This window comes from Spinacia oleracea, chromosome 1 (assembly GCF_020520425.1).
Source record: "Spinacia oleracea cultivar Varoflay chromosome 1, BTI_SOV_V1, whole genome shotgun sequence".
Lineage (NCBI taxonomy): Eukaryota > Viridiplantae > Streptophyta > Magnoliopsida > Caryophyllales > Amaranthaceae > Spinacia > Spinacia oleracea.
In genome coordinates, this window is record NC_079487.1 from 19,066,451 (window position 1) to 19,079,421 (window position 12,971).

At 35.9% G+C, this 12,971-nt stretch overlaps 1 long non-coding RNA gene across 1 annotated transcript; it reads right to left on the reverse strand.

The window, feature by feature from the left end:
• Window positions 1–2,261: 2,261 nt before the first annotated feature.
• On the reverse strand, window positions 2,262–5,594 carry LOC110800680 (uncharacterized). The gene is made up of 3 exons (XR_002536715.2): window positions 5,293–5,594; window positions 4,062–4,392; window positions 2,262–3,752 (listed from the first exon to the last, which is right to left on the reverse strand). It is a non-coding gene; the product is annotated as an uncharacterized lncRNA (long non-coding RNA).
• Between the last annotated feature and the right edge of the window lie 7,377 nt (window positions 5,595–12,971).

The window sequence follows — 12,971 nt, forward strand, 5'->3', positions numbered from 1 at the left end:
CTGATGTCGAAATTCATTCACGCTAGCGTTTTCCCCCCTAGCTGTTGTTCCTGCATGTACAGGCCCTCCTGTTGTGACGAATATGTCACCATACCTTTTTTCATTTGCCTGCTGATTTTGCCTGCTGTCTATCCTTTTCTCGTCATTTTTTCCTCCGCTGTCCCTGTTTTCATAGGTTCTGCTGTAGGAGCTCTTAGCTTTGAACTGTGTCAAGTATCCTACCTAATCAGATCTTCAATGTTGTCTTTTAGATTTGTGCACTCCTCTGTCAAGTGCCCATGGTCTATGTGGAAGTCACAATACTTCTTTGGGTCCCTGTACTTATTGTACATCTTGGCTGGCCTCTGCCACCTTTCATCCTCTTTACTGATGGCGAAGATTTGTGTTCGCGAAGCTATCAGAGGGGTGTATTCACGGTACTTACCTCTCCTTTCAGTTCGCTGATCGTTATTTCTTCCTCTGCCTTGTCCTCCCCACTCACTCCTGCCTTAGTGGCCTTCTCTTCTGTCTCCATACTCCTTCGTATATGGTTCCTTCTTTTGCTGATTAACCTGGCTTCCTTCCCCTGCTACATACCTCTGCGCTGTCGCCTTTCCGATCTCCTCACTTTTAATGAACTCATTGGCCTTTCCCAAGACCTCTGCTAGGATAGTGAAAGACTTTCTTCCCAGATAGCTTTTGAAATCTCCATCCTTCAACCCCGACATCATGGCCAGAATAGCCACCTCCTGCTGCAGTTTAGGTATGTTAGATGCCTCCATGTTGAATCGTGAGATGTATTCTCTCAAGGGTTCTCACGATCCTTGAACGACTGACATCAATTCGCCCGTCATCCGCTCTCTAACAATGTTAGCAACGTACTGGGTGCGAAACAGGATAGCCAACTGTCTGAAAGAAGTAACTGATCCCATTGGTATTTTGTTGAACCAACTTTGGAATTTTGAAAATAGGCGGATGAACCATTTCTTCTGACTCTTTTTCAAATTCGAGAAATCTTGGTACTCTCAGATACATCTCTGCAACTGCAGGGCAGGGAAGAAAGTGGAAAGGTCGCAATGGTGCGGGGCGTCGGAGGTTGTTGCCCCGTAGTTCCATCTAGAGTGGAAGGGAACACTTTGCACCACATAGAATTCGTGCTGGTGTACAGCATCATGTGCCCCCGAAGGCGGACAAATGAACTGTTGGGTCTGTCTTCCCATAATACTTGCAAGTGGGCATTTTTATCTTTTCCATCTTTTCTGATAAAACTTCAAGGAAAAAAGGAGAATCATCAGGGGTAACAATAGCTCTATGAGGGTTCAGATTACCTGACACTGAGTAATAGGTGTGCCTGGCTCTGATAGGTGTTACACTTTCTGCCGCGCACTCCTGCGACTCAACGCCTTCCAGTTCTTCATTCAAGTTTCTTACCCACGCGTTCGGACTTTTTTGAGGTCTGGGTCGTTTCTTCTGCTGCTCTCCTTCGAGGTTTGGTGGGGGCCGGGTGCTTTTCCTGTGCCTGAGATACTGGGGTTGTTAGAGAAGACAACACTAGAGGAAAAAACCTAAAGTGCGGGCTCATTTTAAGGGGTTTAGTGCGGGCTTTTACATGTGCAGCACATGGCCTGCCCACACTTGATGTTTCTCAAGTGTTGCCAAAATATTGGCAGCACTTGATATTTCAAGTGCTGCCAATTTGGAAAATGAGCTCGCACTTGACATATTTTGTGCTGCCAATTTTAGAATATGAGCCCGCACTTGACATATTTAGTGCTGCCAAATTTGAAAATGAGCCCGCACTTGACTGAAATGGGCAGCACAAGCATAAAAATGAGCCGCACTTGATATATAAATGAGCCGCACTTGGCTTATAAATGAGCCGCACTTGGCCTAAATGAACTGCACATGATCTAGATTTTTTATATAACCAAATTCCCTGCTACATATTATAATTGGACCATGCCACTGATTAACCTCCATACGTGATATAAAAAGTATCCAATTATATAGACAATTAAATTAAATAGTACTTCCTCTATTTTTTTATTATTGCACCATCTACATTGGGCACAAGAATTAAGAAAGGTGGTAAAAGGTGAGAGATTGACAAAAATACCCATGTGATTAAATCCAAGTTGTAGGTAAAGAACAAGTGAGGTTTGGTCCCCACCACCCATACAAGGATAAAAATGTCATTTCATGTAGCTAAACTTACTAAAAAAGGAAATGGTGCAATTAATATGCAACTTCCGAAAAAGGAAAATGGTGCAATAATAAAAAAATGGAGAAAGTATATAATTGTAAATATAAAAGTCGATTACGTTACAATCATATGAAAAATTAGCATCCATTATTTAAGATTCAATACAAGAATGACTTATTTTGGTTCCAAATTTCAATTAATGAACTTAAATAAATAATATAAACCCTTTACAAGTTTAATACACTTAGTTTTATGTTGAAAAGACTCATTATCACCCATTTTGGTCAATTTATGCACATATAAGACTCGTTTGATCATTATAGGTCAAATTTTCACTATTGGTCAATTTATGCACATATAAGACTCGTTAGTTCATTATCGGTCACATTTGACTAAGATGGCTTATTTATGTCCCAACTTTCAATTAATGAACCTAAATAGTATTTTAAACCCGTTAGATGTTCAATATACTTGGTTTTTTGTTCCTAAGACTCATACTCACCTATTTTGGTGAAGCTATGCACATATAAGGTCTTTTTTTATTGTTATAGGTCATATTCCGACTAAAATGGCTTATTTTGGTCCTAACTTTCAACTAATGAACTTAAAATAGTACTTTAAATCCCTTACATGTGCATTAGACTTAATTTAATTTTTCAAGACTCATTCTGACCTACTTTGGTCAAGTTACACACATTTAAGGCTCGTCTGAACATTATAGGTCACATTGTGACTAAAATAGCTTATTTCGGTCTCAACTTTCAACTAATGAACCTAAATGAGTATTTTAAACCCTTTACATGTTTAATACACTTAGATTTATATTTCAAAGACTCATTATCACCCACTTTGGTCAAGTTACGCACATTTAAGGCTCGTTGGTTCATTATAGTTCATATTTTGACTAAAATGACTTATTTCGCTCCTAACTTTCAACTAATATACTTAAATAAGTATTTTAACACTTTACATGTTCGTTATATGTATTTTAAATGTTCAAATAATCATTCTCGCCTACTTTGGTCAAGTTATACATATTTAAGGCTCGTTTGATCATTAAAGGTCACATTTTGACTAATATGGCTTAGTTCGGTCCCAACTTTCAACTAAGGAACCTAAATGAGTATTTTAAACCCTTTACATGTTCATTATACTTAGGTTTATGCTTCTAAGACTTATACTCACCTGTTTTGGTCAAGGTTTTTTGGTCACAATGAGTAGAAGGGAAAAAATCAATAAAAATGTAAAAAGAGGTGTTAAGTTGTTAACCACTAACTAGTCACATTGAAGAGGTCTACTATGATTATTATACATCCTAAGTATTGAACAGTAAATTCACAAAAATATGTTTCATTCCACCAATGCATACATAGGTACCTACTTGATCCGTACACTGTACACTTTCAATTCAGCAACCGGCCAGGACCCCAACATGAACTTCGCTTATGCAGCAGCAGGCCAGCAGTGCCCATCAAGGAATGCCAGTGCCAATACTGTGGTCCCAATGGATCCTATTAGACCCTTTGTTTATGAAGCTGCTTACTATAAAGACATCCTGAACCACCACAACCTGTTCACATTAGATCAGGCCTTATTGCCAAACAATGATACTGAAATAAAGCAATGAAATGCAGTAATATATGGCTTTACAAGAAATTTTTAATTTCTGTATATGTCTGATTTAGTTCCCCAAAGCTATTGTTGTTCGAAACCAGTGACACTTCCTTGATTACTACATATATTTCTCAACTACTACTGAATATTCTTTCTATTACTGACATACTGAGTGTTAATTTCACATCCATTTCAAAGTATAATTGCTAAATGTAGAACAAAAAATCCATCACATGCAGAAAAGTCAATAACTAATTAAAATTACCTCTCAACTTTGTTAGTCAAAGAGCGAAATACAATGTAGCAGCAGATGCAGACCTCATCTGATTGTATGCGTTAGGATCAAATGTGGTCACTCTAAGACCCAAAAACATTGTTGTAGCAGCTGATGCACACCCCACCTGGTTAAACCCAGCAACAACCATCGCTCCCTCATTCCCTCGTATATATTCACCATTGCCTCCATCATGAAACCTCAAAATGATGTTGTTATTGCTGCTGCTGCTGTTGTTGTTCCCAGATCCTCATCATCATCTCCTGCTCATATCTCACTGACAATGCCGCCAGCTGCTGAGCCTCAATCAACTGAAGAAAGGCTGAAAAAATGCAAGAGGACATTCATAAACTTTTCCTCGAAATGTGTCCTAGATGATACAGTTGGGTAAATAAATTTTTTTTAAAAAGAGGAGCTTCGAAACAAATGGAAGGTAAAACCAACGTTGGAGCTCAAGACACTAAAACTCACAAACAACAATGACATAGAAATGATAGAATCATCTAAAACCAAAGCATCAAAGGCAATCATCCACTCAAGCCCAAGACAGGAAATGTAACTCTTGAAGCTTTAGACTTATACAGAAAAACATTACTAACATACATCCTAGATTAAAGTAAAACAAATACCAATTTAGTATTTGTCAAGTACCAATATCATGACAAAAGAACAAATCAGAAAAATCAATTACATTTGCCTCCTTATAAAATTCTCAATTGATAAGATTTTGGCTTTCTAATACACATAGAAGATTTCCTACATCAATTAAATCACCAAAATTCAACACATCAAAACTTAATAAAAAAAAAAGACAATCACTATGATAAATTTCATAACTCATAAAATTTAAATATGATAAGATAAAGTTCATGTACAGTTAACAAAATCCAATTTAAATCCAAAACCATCGACAAATTCCAAAATCAAACAATCTGAACCCGGCATATATCACCAGTGAACACAATCGGAATTCAAAGAATAAAAAAATAGTTAAAAAAAATCATAACAAAACCCTGAAAAAATCAAAATCTAAGAGAAATTAACAATAATTACACAAAAAAACACTAGGATCGAAAATAAAAAAATCGAAGAACAAACCTGAATTAGTTCGATCTAGAAGAAGGTGGAAGCAAAACGAGCACGCAATCGAAAAATCTTGACAAATTAGGCATTTGCCATTACATTAACAACCTAAAATAATAATTAAATTTCAATTACAAACCTCTAAGAGAAGGAGGAGTGACGCCTGTGTGTCGCGGCGGCGGAAGGAATTGGACGAATTCGGCGGTGAGGGAACAACAACGGCGACGAGGCTAGTCATGCGGTGTGTGCTGCGGGTGTTGAATTTCGCGCCCAGATTGAGAACCAGAGAGGGGGAGGAGCAGAGAAATCAGAGAGGGGAAGCGCAAAAATGATGAGAAACCAGAGAGGGGAAGGAGAGAGAAGCAGCAAAATGTTTCAAGGAAGCAGTGACCAGAGAAGATGAAGGAGGAGTTGCGGGAAATGAAATCTTTTTGGGAAACAATTTTTAAAATATTTTGTGCTGCTCGTTGGTAAAATAGCCCGTACTTGAACTCAAGTGCTGCCAATTTTCTTAAATGAGCCCGCACTTGTGAAAATGTATTTTTTCTTAATTTTTTGTGCTCTCAAGTGCTGTCAATTTACTAAATGAGCCGCACTTGGAGGGAAGCACATGACGATTTTTCTACTAGTGCAAGACCGCTATTGCAGTGCGCATCTGATCGGGGGAGAACTGAGAGGTGAGCCTCTCTATTGAAGCTGACATGGGTGTTTGTATGACTTGACTGGGAGTTTGTCTTAGCCTGCTTGGAGATATCCTACGTTGCCCAACATCCTGAGGGGTGTTGAACTGTGTGGTGGGTTGTTTTCCATTTGATTTTGAACTGGGTTTTCAACTGGCTGAATTACTGGATCTCCGAACATCGGGGTGGTCATCATTTTTTTTATCAGAGGAAGAGCTCAGAAAGTTCCCCTCCTTCTAGCGCCAGTTGTTCCGATGTGGAACTGGGAGAACTCTCTGAGAAATCTTGATCCTGCTAGCAGAGCAAACGTTAAGCTACACTCGGGGGTTTAACCGAGGAAACCCCCTCGGATGCCTAAGTCAGCAAGTGATGTAATGAATATTTTAGAGAGAGAAAGTTAAGAGTCGTACTTGTTATCAAAACGTGTCCCCAAATGAATGGGAATGAAGGTATTTATAGGCGTACTATTCAGTACTGTGGCCTATTCAGATGTCGCCACGTGTATGATGGCGATGTACTTGTTTCTTGTCGCGTTGCCTAACGACACCTTCTTGTGGTCCTGCAGTGCACCTCAAACTCTAAGGTTGCTATGCCTGTGTGGCACTTGGTCTACGCGGTTCGCTCGACCGTGATTATCTCTAAGTTACCTTTATCCATGGTTACTCATGCTACAATGAGCCGCCTGCGGGTAACCTGTCCTGCTCGGATGGAGATGATCTGCATGGTGGGGTATGACCCTGTACAGTAACTAAATACAAGTCTCTGTCGCACCAAATCATCATTCAATTCAACCAATATGGCAGCCTCCCCCCTCCCTTTGGATGAAAATTAATTGCGACGCTTCCTTTGCGAAAGCTGGTGAACATGCAGGTATGGCAGGGGTTTGTAGGAACCCAAATGGAGATTGGATTTGGGGTTACGGTTTTAAGGGTCGCATCACTTCTATTCTCACAGGTGAAATCAGAGCTATTTATTTGTGTTTGCAGCAGATTGAAGAAAGAGGTTTATCCAATGCCATCATTTGTTCGGACTCAAAACAGGCCATTGGTGTTATTCTCGGCGACATGGTAATCAAGGATGCTAATTATTTGATTGTACAATATTGCAGACACCTCATGAGGAGGAATGAATCTCTGAAATTGGAGTATGAGCAGCGAGATGGGAACAGACTAGCAGATAGGCTAGCTAAATACTGTAGAACTGATAATTCTTTGTGTAATCAAGTAATTTTGTGGGATATACCACCAGATTTCCTATCAGATGTAATTAAGGAGGATAAGCCTCCCTAAACCCTTTCTTTATATGTTATTTAGTCCCCAGCTTGCATCAAAAAGAAAGTAGGGGCTTAAACGGGTAAATGAAGTAATCAGCTTGAATAATGTTCCATGTAAAATAATTAGTTCAAAAGGATTATTACAAGTTTCTCCAATGAGATCCTAATCATCTATCACTAAAAATTCGTTCTTGTACTGAACTATATCAACAAATTCTTCAATATGATAAGTTTCTGTCGAGTGAAGTAATATTAGGCGCCATTCCAGGAATCCAAATCTCCACCACCATAATTCTCTATTGTTGAAATATTAATCTAAAAAAATCTAGATAATATGATTGTAAAAATCTAATAGTGAAATGTATTAATGTAGGAACAATCTAGAAACTCATGATTGTAAATTATAATCTTGAATAATCTTAGGAAAGCTCTAAAATGCAGTATAAATATGTTGTATGTGCATGAGTTGAGAGGTGAGCCAATCAAGAAAGCTCACACAAAATATGAGGGGTAGAAAAAAAGTTATACCAAAGAAATAAGTGAGAGATATGTGCTCTCGCAAATATTGTTGTACAATACTTATTAATGTAATCAATGATAAAAATGCAATTTTCATATATTATCCAGGTCCATCAAAACTTCCGCATGCGTCCTCAAATTTCTATCATGGTACCAGAGCTGGAAAGTGATCGATTACGAAAAAGTTGAAGACCGGAGACCCAAGACATGAAGAGGTACAAGATTTGAAGAAATTATGGAACATAGCAAGAGAGAAAGAGGTAAGTGCTGAATCTAAATTTTGTTAAAGTAGATAACAAAGATGGGAAAATTAAACTAGAAGAAAGAAACTTATATAGGAAAATGGAGAAAATAAAAGTTGATCATAAAAATCAGGAAGGATGAAAAAAATGAAGAAGAAATTATTTGAAGGATGCTAATGACAAGGGCATTAAAAGTGTTGGTGACAAGAAAAAAAAAGGAAAGAAAAAAAAAAAAAATATATATATATATATATATATATATATATATATATATATATATATATATATATATATATATATATATATATATATATATATATATATATACTAAAAGAGACACCAGGAATGACACGTGTCATTTCCTGGTGTGATTTTTTCCCGCCAAAATATTTTTTATTTTTTTACTTTAAAATAAATAAATTACATTACGTTTTTTTAGGAAACTAAGATAAAAATATATTTTAATTACCATAGATGTGTACTGCATAATATATTATTGGAGGAAGGCTAAATCAATATTATTTTTTCCTTTATGATATAATTTTATTTATGTATTATTATGACTTTTTAATCTGATAAGAAATATAAAAAATATTGATAAATTAACTTCTAATGTTAGTCTACTATTAATAATATAATACATGGTAACTGGTAAGTAAGAATGCTAATTAAAATAATAATACATGGTAAGTAGACAAACATATAAGTTTATTTATCAAGATTTCACTCAATTCAAAATATGTTGTATTTCACTAACTCGGTTATGCTCCGGTCTTTTCGAAAATTAGTCTTGAGTCATTCAAGTTTGGTTAACGTTGTTAGATCATTCTACATACAAGTAAACGACTATAATTTTTAACTTTGTATAGAAATATGCAAATTTAGTTCATTTGATTATTTTTTTACACAACTTTAAATTTATACTTTTTCATATATCATTTTTAATTTCATGTTTTCCTAATATCACAAGTCTTTTAATTACTATTAAAATAATAAATTATTTTAGTAGTAGCCGTGCGTTGCACGGGCCCTAAACTAGTATATATATATAGGGGAAGGATCCGGTAAGAACACTTCCTTATGTAAGAACACTTCTTACGGTAATAACACTTTTTCACTCTTCATGTTCTAAATTTGTTCAACCATGTTCTAAATTTGTTCAACCATGTTATAAATTTGTTCAACCATGTTCTAAATTTATTCAACCATGTTCTAAATTTTCAAGCTCATGTTCTAAATTTATTCAACTATGTTCTAAATTTGTTCAACCATGTTCTAAATTTATTCAACCATGTACTAGATTTTCAAGCTCATGTTCTAAATTTATTAAACCATGTTCTAAATTTATTCAACGATGTTCTAAATTAATTCAAGCATGTTCTAAAATTATTCAACCATGTTCTAAATTTTCAAGCTCATGTTCTAAATTTATTTAACGATGTTCTAACTTTGTTCAACCGTGTTCTAAATTTTCAAGCATGTTCTAAATTTATTCAACAATGTTCTAAATTTAGAATATGAAAACTTAGTCAACACATATACATATGTACATGTTCTAAAATTTCAAGCTCATGTTCTAAATTAATTCAAGCATGTTCTAAAATTATTAATCATGTTATAAATTTATTCAAGCATAAATTTATTCAAGCTTTCAGCATGTTCTAACTTTATTCAACCGTGTTTCAAAATTAATTCAAGCATGTTCTAAAATTATTAAACGTGTTCTAAATCCATTCAAGCATGTTCTAAATTTATTGTAACATGTTCTAAATTTATTCAAGCTTTCTAAATTTATCCAAACATGTTCTAACTTTATTCAACTGTGTTTCAAAATTTATTCAAGCATGTTAAATTTATTCAAGCATGTTCTAACTTTATCCAAACATGTTCTAACTTATTCAAGCATATTCTAACTTTTTTCAACATTGTTCAAATGTTATTCAAGCATGTTCTAAAATATATTTAAGCATGTTCTAAAATATATTTAAGCATGTTCTAAATATTAAAGTACGCTCTAATTTTCGCATTTTTTAAAATCCGAGTACATTTCAAACAATCAATTGAGCCACTACCACTACCAACACCACAAACCAGTCCAGCCACCACCACCACCACATACCAGTTCAGCCACCACCGCCACAATCAATTCGATTTTGCCGGATTTTTTGTTCGATTTTGCTACCTCCCTCGCTTCCAACTCCGTCGCCTCCGCATTTCGATTTTGTTCGAGTTTTGAAATGAGAATGCCGATTGAAAATTCACATTTCGAAACCTCCGAACAATCAATTGAGAATGTCGATTTAAAAATCGATTGAAAATCTCTGATAGAAATTGATTGCGAATTGAGAAGTGTTGATTGATGAATTGGAGGAGGAAAATGTTTTTACCGGCGGCACTGTAGCAGCGAGCAGAGTGGCGAGCGGCGAGCGGCGGCGAGTGACGACTAGCAAGCTGCGGCGAGAGGCGAGAGATGAGCAGCGGTGCAGGAAGCCGGTGACGTGGTGGAGGAAGGCGAGGAACAAGGCACTATAGAACGCGGCACTGTAGCAGCGGCGGTAGCGAGAGGCCACCTGAAATCACCGACGACCTGATTTCCTGATTCGCGAGAGGCCATTAGAGAGCGGAGATCAGAGAACGGAGATCAGAGAACGGCGGAGAGTGGCGACCAGAAACCGGCGAGATACGCCGGACGTTGGTGGTGGAGAGTGAGCAATCCGAAAAGGAGAGAGAGAGAGGGGAATTGAAGAGAGAGAAAGAGTCATACGTAATGAAAAAAATCTGTGAAAGAATAATAAATTTGGGATATTTTTTAATAATAATTACGAAAATGCCATTATGAAAAAGTTTTCTTACCGTAAGGAAGTGTTCTTACGGGAGCCTTTCTCTATATATATTTGGATATATATATATATATATTACGAAAATGCCATTTGGGATATATATATATTTCCATTGAAATCTCGTTTAATAATATTTTCAATAATTTATAAAAACTATATTTTTATTAACTTCATTATTTCAAATTCACTATCTATAAATTCATACTTCCTCCGTCTTTTAATACTCGCAACGTTTGGAATTTAGCCACTATTCATATAATCTACTTTGACTATTCTTAGTGCTTTTTGCATAAGATACAACATAGTCATGTGGGATCTTGTTAGATTCGTCTCAATGTGTATTTTCAAAATATCAACTTTTTATAATTTTTGCATAAAGAGAATTTAAGATATAAATGATCAAAGTTGTGCATTGGCATGCGTGAAACTAACAAATGTTGCGAGTATTAAAAGACGGAGAAAGTATAAAATATTGGTTTAAAAGTATTTATCGTTTTAATAATTAATTCAATAATTTAATACTTTGAAAGAAATCGAACTCGGAGCTCAAGAAGAACGGTCAATCAAACGGGAAGTATAAACTACGGTTGAGGTAACATCTATTGCTAGCACCCACAATCCCTTTATGAAATGTGTTCTATGAGATTGTGAAATATGTTTATAATGATATGCTTTTTTATTGGATTTGTGGGATATGAAATGTATTTATAAATGTGTTTAATGCATGATGATACTCAAATATGTTTATGAATGATTTTATAAGAATGATGTTTTATGAGTAACGAATAAGATACACATGATAAATAAAAGTGTAACAGGTTCTGGCAGTTAGTGGGGTTACTATTTCTAAGTCGTGCACGTACCGTCGTATCGCGGGACACCCAACAAAGAAGAGTACTCCTTGAGGGTTACCGCAAGCTAAAAGAGAAACTATTTAAGGTACGAGCGTATGTCCAACAAGGGAGGGTGCTCCTTGAGGACTATCGCAAGGTGGGAGAAGTCCCGCAAGGCTAACTTGTCAGTTACCAAGTAAAATGAAATTTTTATGAAAGATAATGGGAACTATTAAATTTTTAAGATATGAATGATGTTTTATTACAATAAGTTTATTATAATTTTTTACTATATTCTATTCTTCCTGTTTGTAAATTAAATAAAATGAATTGAAATGAATTTACGTTGTTAGGGTAGTATATTACTGGATCTCGGCTCACGATGTTGCATTTTATGTTTTAGGTACAATGAAGACTACGGGATGCTTTAGTGTGAGGATGTCACAGTCAAGTCGATGGTTGACATATAGTAAGAATAAGTATCTCACTTGTAATAACAGATGTATTTATAAAACTCTAGTTTAATTTTAAGTATTGAGTTAGATTATAATATTAATGTTTAATCAATGTTAAGAGTATTTAGTATTAAAGTGTATTTAGTGATTTAGGAAGTAATATATCGCTTTGTATTTCCCGCAAGGGAAATACGGCATGTGACACTCCGACTAAGCTAGGGTTTCCCCTGCTAATTAAAGATAATTAACCTAATTAATGGTGTCTAGAGGTCGGGGCGTTACAGCTTGGTATTAGAGCGGAGGTTCTGCGACCATAAGTACTAAACCTTACGGGTTTTTAACGTAATAGAATTCATTAGGCTTTAAGCAAGAATTTTAAGGAATAAAGTTAAAAACAATATGTTAAAATCATGTTAAGTTAAAATGAAATGAGTGTGAGTGTAGGACGGGCTGAAAAGGGATTATTTTCCTGTTGTTTATGTTTTCTTAATTGAATATGTTATGCAAAATATCGACTATCGAGGGTACTAACAATGCCACGAACGAAGCTCAAAACAAGCGCAACATTCACGATGACGTCGTCCACAATGATGTTTTCCATGATGATTCCTATGACAACCGATCTATAGATGACCACAAGGAGATGGTGGAACGATTAGGAAAGGCAAGTACGATGTCAACTGAATTAGTCAAAGATTCTCGACAAACGAAAGACACTAATGTGAACGAAAATGCGTCACTATTCGAGAAAATTTCACCCTCGAATCCACCAATCTATGACGGCAAGCCCAATTCGATGGAATTAAAGACTGGATCAATCAGATGGATCAACTATATAAGACTTTGCAATGCCCCGACGAATAGAAAGCGAATGTTGTGCTGAAACGAATAATTAATATCTATTCGTCAAAGATTGTCCTAAACCATCTCCCATTAGTATTTGAGGAGCAACCTCAAACCGATCACCGATGACAAC